The sequence below is a fragment of the Passer domesticus genome, chromosome 1 (genome assembly GCF_036417665.1).
Source record: "Passer domesticus isolate bPasDom1 chromosome 1, bPasDom1.hap1, whole genome shotgun sequence".
NCBI classification, from domain to species: domain Eukaryota; kingdom Metazoa; phylum Chordata; class Aves; order Passeriformes; family Passeridae; genus Passer; species Passer domesticus.
Genome location: NC_087474.1, coordinates 48,843,286 through 48,857,596, shown reverse-complemented (window position 1 = coordinate 48,857,596; position 14,311 = coordinate 48,843,286). Strand labels below are relative to the sequence as shown.

The following is a 14,311-nucleotide window of genomic DNA, read 5'->3' as shown; positions in this document are numbered from 1 at the left end:
AAAGAACTAAAACTGGAGAGAGCAACAGCTCAGGCTTCAACACAAGCGTTTGTGAAACCATGCCATCCCTCTGATACTCAGTTTTACTGGTAGAGAAAAATTATTCTTAAAAAACAGAAGCAGGAAGCATTTATTAAGCTACCCATGCCAGCTGTGCTACTCTTTGGGCAGATAAAGGCTAGCAGCTTGTACTTTTCTACAAAGGCTTAACCAGTACCAGGTTCTCTTTGGGAGTATCTAAAAGAAAAGGATCAGTTAACTAATCTAAGCAGGTAACTCCAAACATTTAATCTAGTCTTCCTCACCCTGAAAGGCATCAGTAGTTGTGGACGATGTAGGTTAACAAAACACTCATGATCAGTTCTGACAAGATGACATGCTCTGCAAGAATGTTCTTGATCACTCAAAGAGATGGAAACTTTTACAGGTTATTATCATCAAAGACAAAATTATTAACTAATTAATCTGATGGAAGGAGGAGAACCATCAACAGCTTTATATGTACCAATGCCAACCCCAAAATGAGGAGCAATAACTGTGTGTGAAAATTCAAAATATTTCCTCTTTTTCCTTCTCAAGTTAGCAGAAAACCCCTGGCTTCCAAGCAGAATTAAAAACCTGTTCTGCAGTGTGGGTAACAACCTCATCCAAGACATTTTAGTGTCAGCCTTCACACCAGCACAGACTGATGCTGGCTATAGGCTTTCCAGGTTATATGGCAGCTCCAAAACCAGAAGGTCTGCTGCTATAAATAGTCATGCTTTTAGTCTCATTACAAGTAAGCTCCTCTTATTGTGACAGCTATTTATTTGTAATTACTATTTGCAATGCTAAAATACACTTCAATTAGTAGAATCCCTTTTACACTACCCTGTCACTACAATATTGTGGGGTTATGTATCACCAACCTGAAGATTTTGTCTCCACTGAAACTGCTGTTAAATCCAAGGCCAGTGTACTTTCTCCTTTCTGATGTAAACAATGGTTACTAGCTTATTAGTAATTACCTAACAGAATTTCACTTGGAAGAACAACATTTCAACCAAAACTAAACAGTACATACACTTACCTGTTTGCTTTTGGAAGCTGATGACAAATACATCCTAGTGTACTGCTCAATTAGAACCAGGAAAGGAAGTGGGATCTTAAAATGGCATTTATTTCCTCTCTCCATTATCTGTCTACACGACCTCAGCATCTCAGACTTTACATGGCAAATATGGTACGTTTGATTGTGGTGATCAGTTACTTCAAATTACATATTTTCTGCACTCAAAAGCATAGTTTTCTAACTGGACCAAAGCTGTTGATGCTGGCATCAGAAATATCCAAACTGGCAATGAAGAAGTGGAACCATGAAACCAGAGTCAAGGGAAACCAGAAAAAACCCTCTCATCTTCAATGCAAGCAAACCATTCCAGCATATCATCCACTTGTCTTAGACTAGAGCATTTATCTTCCACACCATGTAAAACATATCATTCACACTGTGTAGTTTTTTTGTTCTTTACAGCACTTTGCACAATCAATGCAGTCAATGCATTAACTACTTCTGCAGGAGTAGCTTTCGAGAAGCTGTTTCCTGCTATCTCTTGATCAACTAAAGATTGTTCTGAAAAGATGTAGTCAGTGGCAAACAATAGCAGCAAACTTGTCTGCATCACTTGATGTGCGAGACAGATGAAAAGCTAGTGTAGGTTCCTTCAATTGCATTCTGCCACGTACATCCCACTACAGCCACTCAACGAGTATTAGCACAAGTCAAAGGCTTCAAGGCACATTCTATTTATTCCTACAAATATTCTTTCAGAATACCACATGTAAGCTCCCCAAACTGCTGAGCACACTCTTAAGAATGTGTCATATTTCTGTCTGTTTCTGGGCCTTATCAAAATTGGACGAGTCACTATGAGAATTTCAAACACGACATAATGGAATTAACTCCCTGAAGAGCTTGCTTTCCTACACAAATTGGAGCTAAACCCAGACAATCACAGAATGTGAGCACTGTTCTAGCTCTTCTACTGAAACATGCTAATCTATGCTAAAATGAAAATACAAGAGGCAACAGACAGGACTCAGTAAGGGATTTCTTTTCAATACAGGAAGAAAATTCTTCCCAGTGAGTGTGGTCCAGCATAGGAACGTATTAAACAGAAGTGTCAGAATCTCCACTCTTGAAAATATATTAAAAGTGGTCCGGAAAATATTATTTCAGTGTTGGCCTAACCCAAGCTGGAGACTGGATCAGAGGACTTCTAGATCTAAAACTATTCTACAAGTCAATAGATCTCTCAGCTGCGCCCATCATCTCAAAACAAGGACTGCACTATTTCCTAAGCTCATGCCAGGGAGTTTGTTTGCCTTTTAAATTTCAGTTAATATTCAAAAGATGAAAACAATGAGCACTAACACTCTCAGTATTTCAATCTGCTACAGACACAATGTGAAAAACACTACCATTAAAGGAACAATAATTTGTGAATTAAAATGCTTAAGAGCTTAATCAGACTAAACTCTTGGGTTTGGTGTACAATCACAGATTCTCATCATCAGTAGAAACATTAGCCTCCTTTAACAACCCCATCAACTAGCTAGTTCACACACTCCTTCCCACTACCACTCCATGTGTTGGTTCATTTGAGAGATGCCTTGTCTGGTTAACAGTACAGTTAGAACTTTCAGCTCTCTCTCTCAGAAACTGTAATTAAAAAAGATTGGAAAACTCTTCACTAATTACAAAAGCAGTCTAACTAGAATGCTTGAACTGAACATTATGTTTAGAATAAATAAAAGGCCACATATAAGGGCTGTTACTTTCAAGTTAGTTGTCTTCATATCCTAATGGGGTTCTGCTTCTCTTAGAGCCCAACCTTTGTGCCTTTGAAGTGCCACTTTTATCAGACCTTTTAACTTTCTGCCATTTAAGGGACTACAGCCTTAGCTTGCTCTTAGGATATTTAAGATCAGAAAGCTGATCACTGCCCTGGTATATTAAATGGTTGGTTGTCTTCTGGTTCGGGGTTTGTTTTGGCTTTTTTTCCACCTTTTTTTTTTAACTTAAACATAATCTCAAAGAAATCACAAAGTGAGTCAAGTGGTAGACACAGTCACAACAAGCAACTATTCTATTATTTGCTTCCCCAAAATGTGTTGAAACATGTGTCACCTCAATTATTTCTTCCCAAACACAATGGTTTTTTGGGCTGTGTTACTACCCCACTAGCTCTTTAAGTTAATAGCCACCAATTCATATTTCAGGATACTCAAGACTAATGGGATGCTCTCCTGTATCTTTAGAGTAAGAACTTCAGCTAATTTCAAAACAGGCTTATAGAAAAAAAATCCCCATTTTGTGGCAATTTCTCACCTGGCCATGGCATGCTACCTTGATCTATGATATATAAAATGACTGTGCACAGCCTTTTCTCTTAGCCACTTGTACATAGCTATATTTCAGTGAACTAAGAGTACAGTTTCATTACATATTTCATCCAATTAAACTGCTTATTTGTAGTAGTACTACTATGAAACTAACTTATTAACTATATTAATGACTATATTAATGACTATATTTTTATTTGCAAGACTACTTCCCAAACCAAAACTAGTTACCACTGGAGGGGTTATTAAAATATTATAACACAGGCAATACCTTGAATCTGAGCTAAGCAGTGTGTCAGAATTTCCTCTAATGGCTGATTTTTAGCCTTCTTGTGATAACAAGGCTGATGAACCCTTCTGCATACCTACTCTACAGGAACTTCTGATGCAAATGGTAAACATAAACCAAATGTGACAAGGTTTACTGTCCACTAAGTTACATTTATGGTCTGTAACAGTTTCATGAAGGACTGTAAGTGCTCTGGCATTACGAAAAGCTTCGGCATGAGCATATATTCTATGAAAAATAAAAAACTTAAGAGATTGGGGAAGTCATTAGAAAGTAAATTACTAGGGAGAAACACCACTTAGGCGTGCAGACCCTGACATGTCATCAGAGCAGCCCCTACCCAAGTAACGCTACCGCAGGCAACCACCATTGCAAAGACTCACTGTCACTGCTCTCTGCTCCCGCATGTAACATAATTAGATACAGTATTTTACAGCAGCTACTATCCTGCACTGTACACCTAGATGTTGCTAGGAAATGCCCCTATCTTAGATATTAGGAATTCTAACCCTCAGTCCAGATTTGCTGGGAGCACCTGCTTGCCCCCTTGTATTTAACCCCTGACTTAGGCTTGCCTAGATCATAACACATACTTTTCTTCATCAATTACTGTTTCCAGTCTGTTTTTAACAGCTGAAGTAATCTCTCCAAACACAGTTCCTCATTACTGCCCAAACATATCAGACAAAAACTGCCAGCTTTGACTTTCAAGCATCACCCCTACTTGATGCTGGCATTTCTACAAAAAGAAGCCCTTTTACCTGTGCTATCATTTCCCTCCTGACAGCAGAAGCATTTTTGCAGCCATTGACAGAAGCGAGGAAGTTCTCTGACTGAAAATATCTTGCTGCTTTCGACTGAAGAAAGTGAGCATCCAGTCATTCTGGCCCCACCTAAAGACACTGAGCCACGGCCTTAAGCCTTCCAATTTTCAACTCCTTGTGACAGTACTAAGTGCCTACATCTGCAGATCAGTTTCTGGATGTGCTCAGTTCATACCACTTATTTTTTTTTAAATGCTCTCCTCATTTAGTAAGTCAGAGTAGTTCAGTTTTCCTGACACACAAGACAGGAGGGAAATATGTCAGCTCAAGGGCTCACAGAACTCACATTTTCTTCAATCATGCTCCCCATCTGATTTTTTTAAATTATAAATATTAGTTCACCTCCTACAGCATTTTGTTTCTTGCTTTCTCCCCTAACAGTTCATTCACATACATGGTTTAACACTATGTTGCATTAAAATCTTTCTCAGGAGTTTCTACCATTGTTATATACTGACCAGGCAGATACTAAAAACTCCCGCAGACAAGGAAGAAAGAAAGGAAAGAATGAAGTGTCAAGAAGCTCTTGGATATTAAATAGAAAGATATGGTCCTTCACTCCCTTTTGCTTCCTGGAAAAATATAAGAAATCTTAATTTATCTTCTTGCTCTTTTTAAATGAGAATATTCTATTTTTCTGCATTAGAAAACTAGCAAAGCAAAGCAACTGCCAGTATTCAACACCCCTTACTCTATCTGCCAGCATGTTAAAAACTTTGCTGCTCAGAGTTTACAAGTAACTCTTGATCTTCCAGAAGCATTTCAGAAAATAATCAAATTCGTGATCCTTAACATCTAAAATAATCTTAAGCAATCTGCTTCAGAAATTTAAATAACAGCATTAAGAAAACCCACAAGAACTCACCCGATCATGAGAAAACCCCCCAACCATTTTAAAAGTTTTTGTAACTAACTATAGGTTGATCTGAGCAAGATCCCACAACAGCACCAGTCTAAAAATCAAGCTTATTTCAGATTTTCTATGAGACAGGGAAGGAGAGCATCAATTTGATGACTTTTTTTTTCCCCTAAGAGCACAGTGCCTTTGGATTTATTTTGACATTATCTCGCTTTGTGGGAGTTCTTCATTTAGAACATTTACTCTTCAAGAAACACTGGTATGGATGCTTCTCAGTTTCATTCTCTTCAGTAGAGAAAAAAATGTTATGTCTGTTTATAAGAAAACAAGATTTCAATAAAAATAATTAGTTTTTCAATACATTTCCTTAAACAATTCAACAGTAGAATACAAAAAGTAACAGAACATAATTTGTGTTCAGACAGTCCTTAAAAGAAAAAGATAAATCCATACTGGAGCATTCTATCTGCATAAGCAAGCCTGCAACTATCAAAGCTATTCTTCCCTTCAAAAAATCCTTCTGTGTCCCCACTTCAGGATTTAGAGAAGCAAAAACAGACATTAAATCATTACTGAATACCACTTAAGGACTAAGAGTAACCCATTTAAAAGAAAAAAACTCCTGAATTCCCTACATTACCACTTTCTTCCAGTATATTTCAACATGATACTTTCAGAAAAATACCGGTTTGGAAATAAAAACAAGAAGTTCAACTACTTGTCCATTTGGGTGGGGGGCGGGGAAAGGGAGAACAGGGAGACCATAACCAAATATTTTATATTAAAGACTGAACCAAATTGGCAGTAACTGAAACTGACTGACATGTCACTTCACTTTGGGCAATGTGAGCTGTACACCATGCACCAGGTAATGCAACTATTTGCTTTTCACTTGGATATCTGCATCTATAAACACTTCTAACATTTGCATGGATGAGTAAGATTATTTGGCTCAAAAAACAAATAAAATATTTTAAAACTCCAAGCAGCACCGCAGCAACAAAAAGTTTCAAGCCCAAATTTGATCACATTTTTTTACAAGTCACAATTAAAACCATCCCACGTTCCTTACAGCAAACCAAGCCTGGCTATTTGTCAGGAGAAAGAGTTTGATGCATAAAACTTGAGTGTCACCTTTGAGCTGCTCAAATGCATACCTCCAGAATTTCTCTTTTCACACTCATTCACAGACACCCAGAGGAGTTAGATGACTCCCACACACATTCCAATTAACCTCTGTTGCCTAACACCTTCATCACTTAAAAATTTAGCTTTTTGATATCCTGGATAAATCTGGCAGAAAAAGTAACACTTGCTAGAAACACTTCAGACATGTCTCCACAAGAAAAATAATTTATGATAAGAATTTGAAGAGCATAGTCTATTCCACCTGAACTTGTTTTGTGGACACACCTTTTATACTCTAAAAACTAAAATAGCCACAGGTCTTTCTGTTCAACCCATACTTGCAAAAGCAACACACATTCCACACAGGAAAAAAAAACCCTGGTGTACAACAATTCAGATTCAATAGTTATTCCATACTCCTTCCCTGCTTAGGCAAATAGCCTAAAAGCTTAACTTTGAAAGACATTACACTTCCACGTATGCAGAATTTACTGTAGAGCAGTCTGGCAAATTGAAGCTGAACTAGCATTTGCCATTTGCCTGAATAATTCCAAAATGAGCTTCAAATGATGAAAGTAACCATAAAAGTTACTTGAAAAACCAATCATTTAAAATTTCGCAAAATAACTGGGTCTAATGTACATCATCCTTATTCTGTAAGATATACAGCAATAAATCTACCTGCAAATTATACTAGATGTTGCTTAAAAAGGAAAATAAACACATATACTACTTTTCCAGAAGCTTGACTTAATATAGAAAACTAATTACAAACAGTTTATCTTGGAAAAAAAAAAAACCAACATGCAACCCCCAAAAACTCCACCACCCTCCAGTGAAAAAGAAAACATCTCCCTTTGGCTGTGGAAGAGAACTGCAAATACTAAATAAGGTCTTGGGACCTTATGTCCCCCTGCTTCAAAGCAACCATGTACATACGTTGTTTTATTCTTAACACAGTTTAACCACCATGAATGGTTAAACTATGTTAAGACTAAAACAACATATGTCGATCTCTTCTTCCAATAATTACTGTATTTAGCTTTGCACTAAACACATTGGCAATAAATACTCACTAGAAACATGGCATAAACTAGTGGACACACAACAGGAAGAAGTTATCACAAAGGACAGAATTTACACTGTCCTGGTTATATACGCTAACATTAAAAAAGAGACAATAATACCGACTTTAATTCACTTGCCATGGTACAGTTCCACGGGTAAATCAAGTATCTATAACACACATCCATATGTCTTCTTACAGAAGCAGCAAAACGAATTCCAGCTCTAGAATTTTTTTCTTATTAGCAAAAACAAAATCAGACTACACACTAAAAATATAAAGCTTGCCAGATCCACTCATGCTAAGAAACATGTAAAGGAAACCAGCACACATTTAAAAAAATTAAAATTATATATGAGTTATAAGATTTGAGTTTCCTTCCTTTCAAATACTTTGTTTCTTTAAATTACATCTGATGGCTTTGGGATTTAAACCGAACATGCAGGCTGTGAATAGAGAATGCATGGCAGGAAAAACTGAACTAACCATGTAAAAGGCAGAATGGAAAGGAGCCAGATACAACAAATAACTGACAAGGGAAATAGGCCTGGTTCTAGATCAAAAAACAATTTAAAAATATAAAGAAATCATACCCTCCTGTAAAGATTTATTTTCAGTTCATATCCAAAAAACCCTAGGATGTGAACTGCAATTTGTACTACCTTGCCAGCATAATTACACATACAATGTTATTCAAGCAGGCACCATATGTATATACAAAAAAAGCAAACTAATAGCAAATTCTGGAGTATTCTGTAATTGTGTATCAAGGAAGTCTATATTTGCACACAGTAAGACACCAGTTTTACCTCATTTGCTAATGAAATCTTATATATCCCAATTAGAAGCTTTGGAAGTACTACATCACATTTTCAAGCAAATGACAACACTGTGCTGATCCACTCACATCATTACAACGTTATTTTTATCCACAGCATTCAGATCACGCACAGTATGTATCTAAATGTCCAAATGGCCTTCTTACTTTAAGAGTACTACTGATTTTACCACTAGATAGGAAGCAGAGAATGCATTATAAATCATTCCAAGTCAACAGCAGTTTTTACAAACAGGCACAATAAATGAAAAATCCTATGTCCAAGCTTCAGCCAGGCAGCCAAAAGCTTTCTTATATAAGAGTGTGATCCACACAAATTTGGGGGTGAGTGCCATTTATTTGGTGGGTTTTTTTTGTGGACACAGCAATAACATTAATAGACATTCTCTTCTCTCACCGTATTTTTAAATTACAATCCATTTACAAACCTGTGGCTAAATAATTATTATATATTTTATAATTCCTTTCTTTTTAAGTATTTTTAAGAAAGCTTAATTTGTCTATTTCATATGCAAATTACACCTTTCATTCTTCTTAATAGTTGTCTCTACTCAAGTTTAGTAGTGTTACTTTACCTCTTAATTCAGAACCAAGTCTACAGTCTGACCTATCTTAGTGGAAATCAAGGCATATAATCAAACTGCCTATTACTATCAGTTACAGGAAGCAGCATGTTTTAGAAAAGTTCCCTGTTTCTTGCTTGGAGCGCAATAGAACCGTCCCTCAATAAATTTTATTTTTAGTTTCACCTCATCCATAAATAGACCTACACACTATCATCCCGAAGTCTTTAACTGATCTCTATGAGAACAGACAGAATACCTGCTTAGTAATTCTGTACATTGTTTTCCTTTTAATCTTTAGCTCGACAAAACCCTTGGGCATATACTCAGCTAAAAAATAAACCTGAGCATTTGACTAACTTGTAACAAGTGTTGTCACCATTCCCCTGTGAAGCACACCTCTCTCTTCTGCATACAATTTTCACTAGGTTTTGCTGGTTTGGGTACATTTTATACAAGATTTTAGTTTGCCTCACTGTTCTCCTAGCAGACATAGCTACTTTAACTAAAATTATTCCTTAATCTATGTCAGTACAGGAGTAACTCATCCATTTAAAGACTGACCTAGCCACTCCAGAACAGTTGTACAAGTCATACACTTAGGTGTTAAATGTGTAGATACATTTATAGATAGATACATTTACAGATGCTGTCTTCAATCAGACACCACTTCAGCAGGCCCCGCACAGCTCTCCATGGACCTCGCTGACGGAAGGAACAGAAGGCTGGAAGAAACTTCAACATTAAAATAAACCTCCTGTTACTGTCCTACAGCTTCTGTTAACAGTGGTCTTGTTTGTTAATGTAAGTGTTATGCAAACGCCTCCATCAAATCATTAAGAATTGTATTTAGAGTATGCAGCCCGTTTCCTTCACTCTTTAAAAAATCTGGTAAAGTGAATTTTGCTTGGATAAGTAATACTGCCAAAAGGCCTTTATCGGCTCAGTGAACTTCCTTGCTTAGCAAAGGCCAGGTTCTGGTTCTGTTCCTGAGATTTTCAGCATCCCTGCTGAGGAAAATGTTATTCCCCCTAAAGTTTCACAGGTACTTTTCCTCAAGTCAGCTAAGATCCATCTGTAAGTCTTAAAAGTAGAATTACAGAACTTCCAGATTACAGCCAACACGAAAGTTTTTCCACAGCACTTTTGCTCAAGCACAACATAAAGCAGACATTTATTAAATGTGCCTTCTGTCAGTATTGCAGCCATTTTTAAAAAAAACTCTCACTGTTCAATCACATGAATATAGAACCATCATCTCAAATTGTTATTCAGTTTCACCATTACAGCTGTGAACTTACTAAAATTCATCCGTGATCTATACAGCTACAGAAGCCGAACTGTCTCATGAATGGTGACAGAACACTTCTTTTGACTAATTGCAAGAGGAATTTTAGAGCGCACCAACTTTCCTGGGAGCACCGTTGGCCTGCACTGGATTCTAGATGTAGCTTATTCTGACATAAGCTTCTTTACAGAAAGGGACTTGCACTCTCTCTGTCTAATACAGCTCCTGCATTCAATTAATACACTACAAAAATTCCCTTCTCCCCAAGCCAAAGTTTCTTTGCAGGTAAGAAGTAGCACAGGAATATTTACATTTCACCTATGATGGTTGCAATGTTACAGAACAAACAAAAACCAATTTGAAAGCATGTCTTCAAAGAAATCGCCATATTTCAGCTTGTTAGCAGTTTTAGCAAGAAAGGAAAAAAACACAGCAGGGGGGGAAAAAGTTGAGCTTGAATTTCAAGTCTCTGGCCTAAACTTACACACCACCACTTCAGCTCATTTTAAACTGAGCAGTGACATTTTATGACTATTTGAAGGTGTAGATTTCCAGTGTCTGCCACTTTTCAAGGTGAAATTACATATTAAAAAAAAAAATCTATGAAAGAACCCGAAAGTTTTTCCCAATTTTCCTCCTAAATTAAAATCTTGAATCCTTCCAAAGTTCCAGACAAAAATAGCAGTTGGCATCTCATGGAACATTATACTGTCACAGATTTCTGCACAGGTTGTTTAACTTTAATTGTTACTTTCATTTCTCATGGAGGCGGAGGAAGGAAAAAAATATTTTTCCTTTTTTTTTCTTGTAAAGGAAACTCCAGAACAAGAAATGTGACTTTTTTATCCAGTACTTTGTAAAGTACTAGCTCTTAAAAACATTCAACATATCACAGAAAACTTCTGAGTCGTATCTCCTAAAATACTGGAAGTGTGTTTTCTGAAAGACTTAGCAGCTTTCAAATATGCACATTTTAATAATCACTAGTGAGACTAGCTATAGTACACTATGTACAAGTAATACCCACCTTTCTGCAGATGCTTTATTGTTACCACAAATAAACATTCCTCGGACTCTCTATTTGATATGGACATTGGGGACAAACAAAGAATGACCTTTAATTTTTTATAAATTGCATAAAGAATCTGAATGTGCCAACCCCTAAAAAAATATTAACCCATCTTTGAGAAAAATCCCCACTTAGATGTGAAGATTACACTAAATGTGCTGGTAAAAACTCTTCGTTGAAATCTGTATTAGTAAGAACCAAACTCACAATAGCTGAAACTAGAGTTGCTGGACTTAAGCAAAGACAAACCTATCCTGCTAGAACTAAATCACCTTTTCCAAACTGTTAAATGCTTCTCATCAGAGAGAACAAGAATCTGAACTTCCAGCTTTAAAAACGAAAAACTTTTCTCTTGCTCCAATAAAATCAGTATGGTGCTTTGTAAGTTACAAATAAGTATCTCGAGTAACATACAAGTTTTTTGTCCCACTCCTGCCACACATTTGTGCACGCACTGCTTTTCTTTCATGTATGAATAACAATCTCGGAATCACCACGAAGACCTGGTAATGTTAAATACATGTGCGTGATGCCACAAGACACCGATTTCTTTATCCAACCACACATTTGTTGCTCACAGACGGCTCAGCCCGGTACTCTCCTTCGCACCTCCCCAGACACGCTAGCTTTAAACAGTGCTCCGTATCGCCGTGTTTGGCGACATGAGACCCAAAACTCCCGAATTTTCAGCTATTTATGAACTTTCTTGCGGCGCTCTGGAAGATCGGGACCGCACGGCGTTCTCCACCATTAGGAAGTTGGCCGGAGCGGCCGCCAGACTGAGCTCCCCCCTGGCCCCTGCTGAGCTCCCTCCCTGAGCCCGGAGCCCCCAGCCCAGCCCAGCCCCGCCGTCCCGCGGCCCGGGGCGCGCTCAGCCTCCCCGCCCGGCCGGCCCCGGCTTCCGGGAGCCCGGGCGGACCTGTCCCGGCCTCCCGGGAGGAGAGGGACGAGCCGCGCGCCGCGCTGCCCACGGCGGGCACACGGATTTCCCCGGCCCGCCGTGCGCCGGGCTCACACACACGTACACACACAAGCACGCACACACACACATAACACACACGCACACACATATAACACACACACATAACACACACGCACACCTCCCTCTGCCCGCGCCGGAGCCGCCGCCGCGTGCCGCCGGCTGGAGCGGAGACGAGGGGAAGGCAATCGCCGGCTCCGCGCCCCGTTCCCCCTCCCGCCGCCCCCCGCCCTTCGGAGGAGTGACGGCGAGCTCGCCCCCAGCCCGGGTCTGCGCCCCGCCGGGCGGGGATCGCAGCCGCCGGCCGGGCTGGACGGAGCCAACTTAGACAAAGGGCACTCCAGACTCCATGTCTCCCCCCTCCAGCTGTCACCGGCCGGGAGCCCGCGTGTCTGCCCGCCGGCGCCCCGCGGGAAGGGGACGCGGCTGCTGCCCGGGAGCCGCCGCCGCCGCCCCCATCCTCCCCTCCCTTCCTCCCTCCCTGCCGCCCCCTCCCCTCCTCTCCTCCCCTCCCCCATGACAAAGGACCCGGGTATAAATAGCCGCTCCCGGCGCCGCCGCCGCCGCCTCGAGCCCGCGAGGTGTCGCTCGCCCGCCCGCTCACTCACTCACCCGCCCCCCCGCCGCCCCGGCTCCGCGCCGCCGCCGCCGCTCCCGCCGGTGCCGCCGCCAGCTCCGCTCGGCGCTCCCGCTCTGCCTCCCTCCGCCTCCGGCTGCCGGATTCACCCTCCCGGACCGAGCGCCAAACACGCCGGCCCAATCGCCATCGCGCTCATTGGCGAGCGCCGAGCGCCGCCCCCATTGGACGGACGGACGCGGCCGGGGCCCCGCCGGGCCAATCGGGCGCGGCGGGGGGCGGGGCGAGGGGCGCGGCCTCGCTCCCCACGTGCGGGGGGGGCAGGGAGGGGTGGGGAGAACTCTTTGTTCTCGCGCTGCCCGCGCGGGGGGACGGGGGGCTCGCGCTCCCCCCCGCCCCCGCCGCCCCCCGCCCCCCGCGCGCCCGCCCCCCCCCCTCCCCGCGCCGCGCGGCGGGGCCGGGCCCGGGGCCGCGCCGCGCCGGGGAGGCTGGAAACTCTGGGGCCGCCTCACGTGGGGAAGGGGGAGAGGGAGGGGAAAGGGGAGGGAGGGAGGCAGGCGAGAGGATTGGCGGGCACCGGGAGGGGCCGCGCTCCCGCTCCCGCTCGGCGCCGCTGCTGCCGAGTTTGAATCGGTGCGAGAGCGGGAGAGGCGTAACGGCCGTAACGGTCCCGGGGGCGGGAAGGTCCGGAGCGGGCCCTCCGGCCCCGCCGCCGCTCCGCCTGCTGCTCCCCCGGCAGGAGCGGGAGCTCGGCCGCTGGAGGTCACTCCAGCCCTTCTCCGCCTTCAGCAGGGAAAAATGGAATTGCCAAGATAAGTTTTCCCGGCGGGTACTTAGCCCTTCCCTTGGGACCGCATCCCTTTCCGTGTGTCCCATCGAGTGCCACTTCCGAGATACACTGGAGCCGTACCCTTACTGCCACGAGTCCCGTCATCCTTCCTTACCAAGTATCACCTCTCGTCTTCCCTGTGGCTCCCTCAGCGCATCTTCAGGGCCAGAAATGAGCAGCGGCCGCTGTGAGGGGGTTCTGACTAAGGAAAGTCTCTCACGGAGGAAATAAATCACAAACGCGCCCACGCTGCCAAATCACGCCGTGGGCTTGCGTGGCTCACAGAAGTGACACGTAGAGAAGAAAAGGAGGATGTATCAGCCCTGGAGGCTGGGGACAGCCCACGCCCGCCGGGCAGCCCCGCGGCTCCCCGGCGGATGTCTCGGCCGGCTGAGTCACTTCGCTGCCTCTCTGACCTTTGCTGGCCCAAAGTTTACCGCCGCCAGCCCTCCTTCATTCACTGCAGCGCACCGGCGGCTTCCTCTCCCTCGCCGCTCCGCATCCCGCGCGGTTTCCCCCTGTCGTGGGGGGATGTCATAAATCGCAGCAGCAGCAAAGTGCTCGCTCCGCGTCAGGCTCGCATCCTGTTGCTCGCTACGTGCTGTCTCCAGCCCTCTA

The 14,311-nt window shown here is 42.6% G+C and overlaps 1 protein-coding gene across 2 annotated transcripts in view; it reads right to left on the bottom strand.

Moving 5' to 3' along the window:
- Positions 1-13,959, bottom strand: part of EZH2 (enhancer of zeste 2 polycomb repressive complex 2 subunit) — a 50,779-nt gene extending 36,820 nt beyond the window's left edge. The window contains exon 1 of one of the 2 annotated variants that reach the window (XM_064419375.1): positions 13,809-13,959. The gene's annotated coding sequence lies outside the window, so the exon portion shown is untranslated. Of the gene's footprint in view, positions 1-12,899; positions 13,032-13,808 lie in introns of those variants that run through there. The other variant, XM_064419384.1, reaches the window with a different exon arrangement.
- Positions 13,960-14,311: the final 352 nt, after the last annotated feature.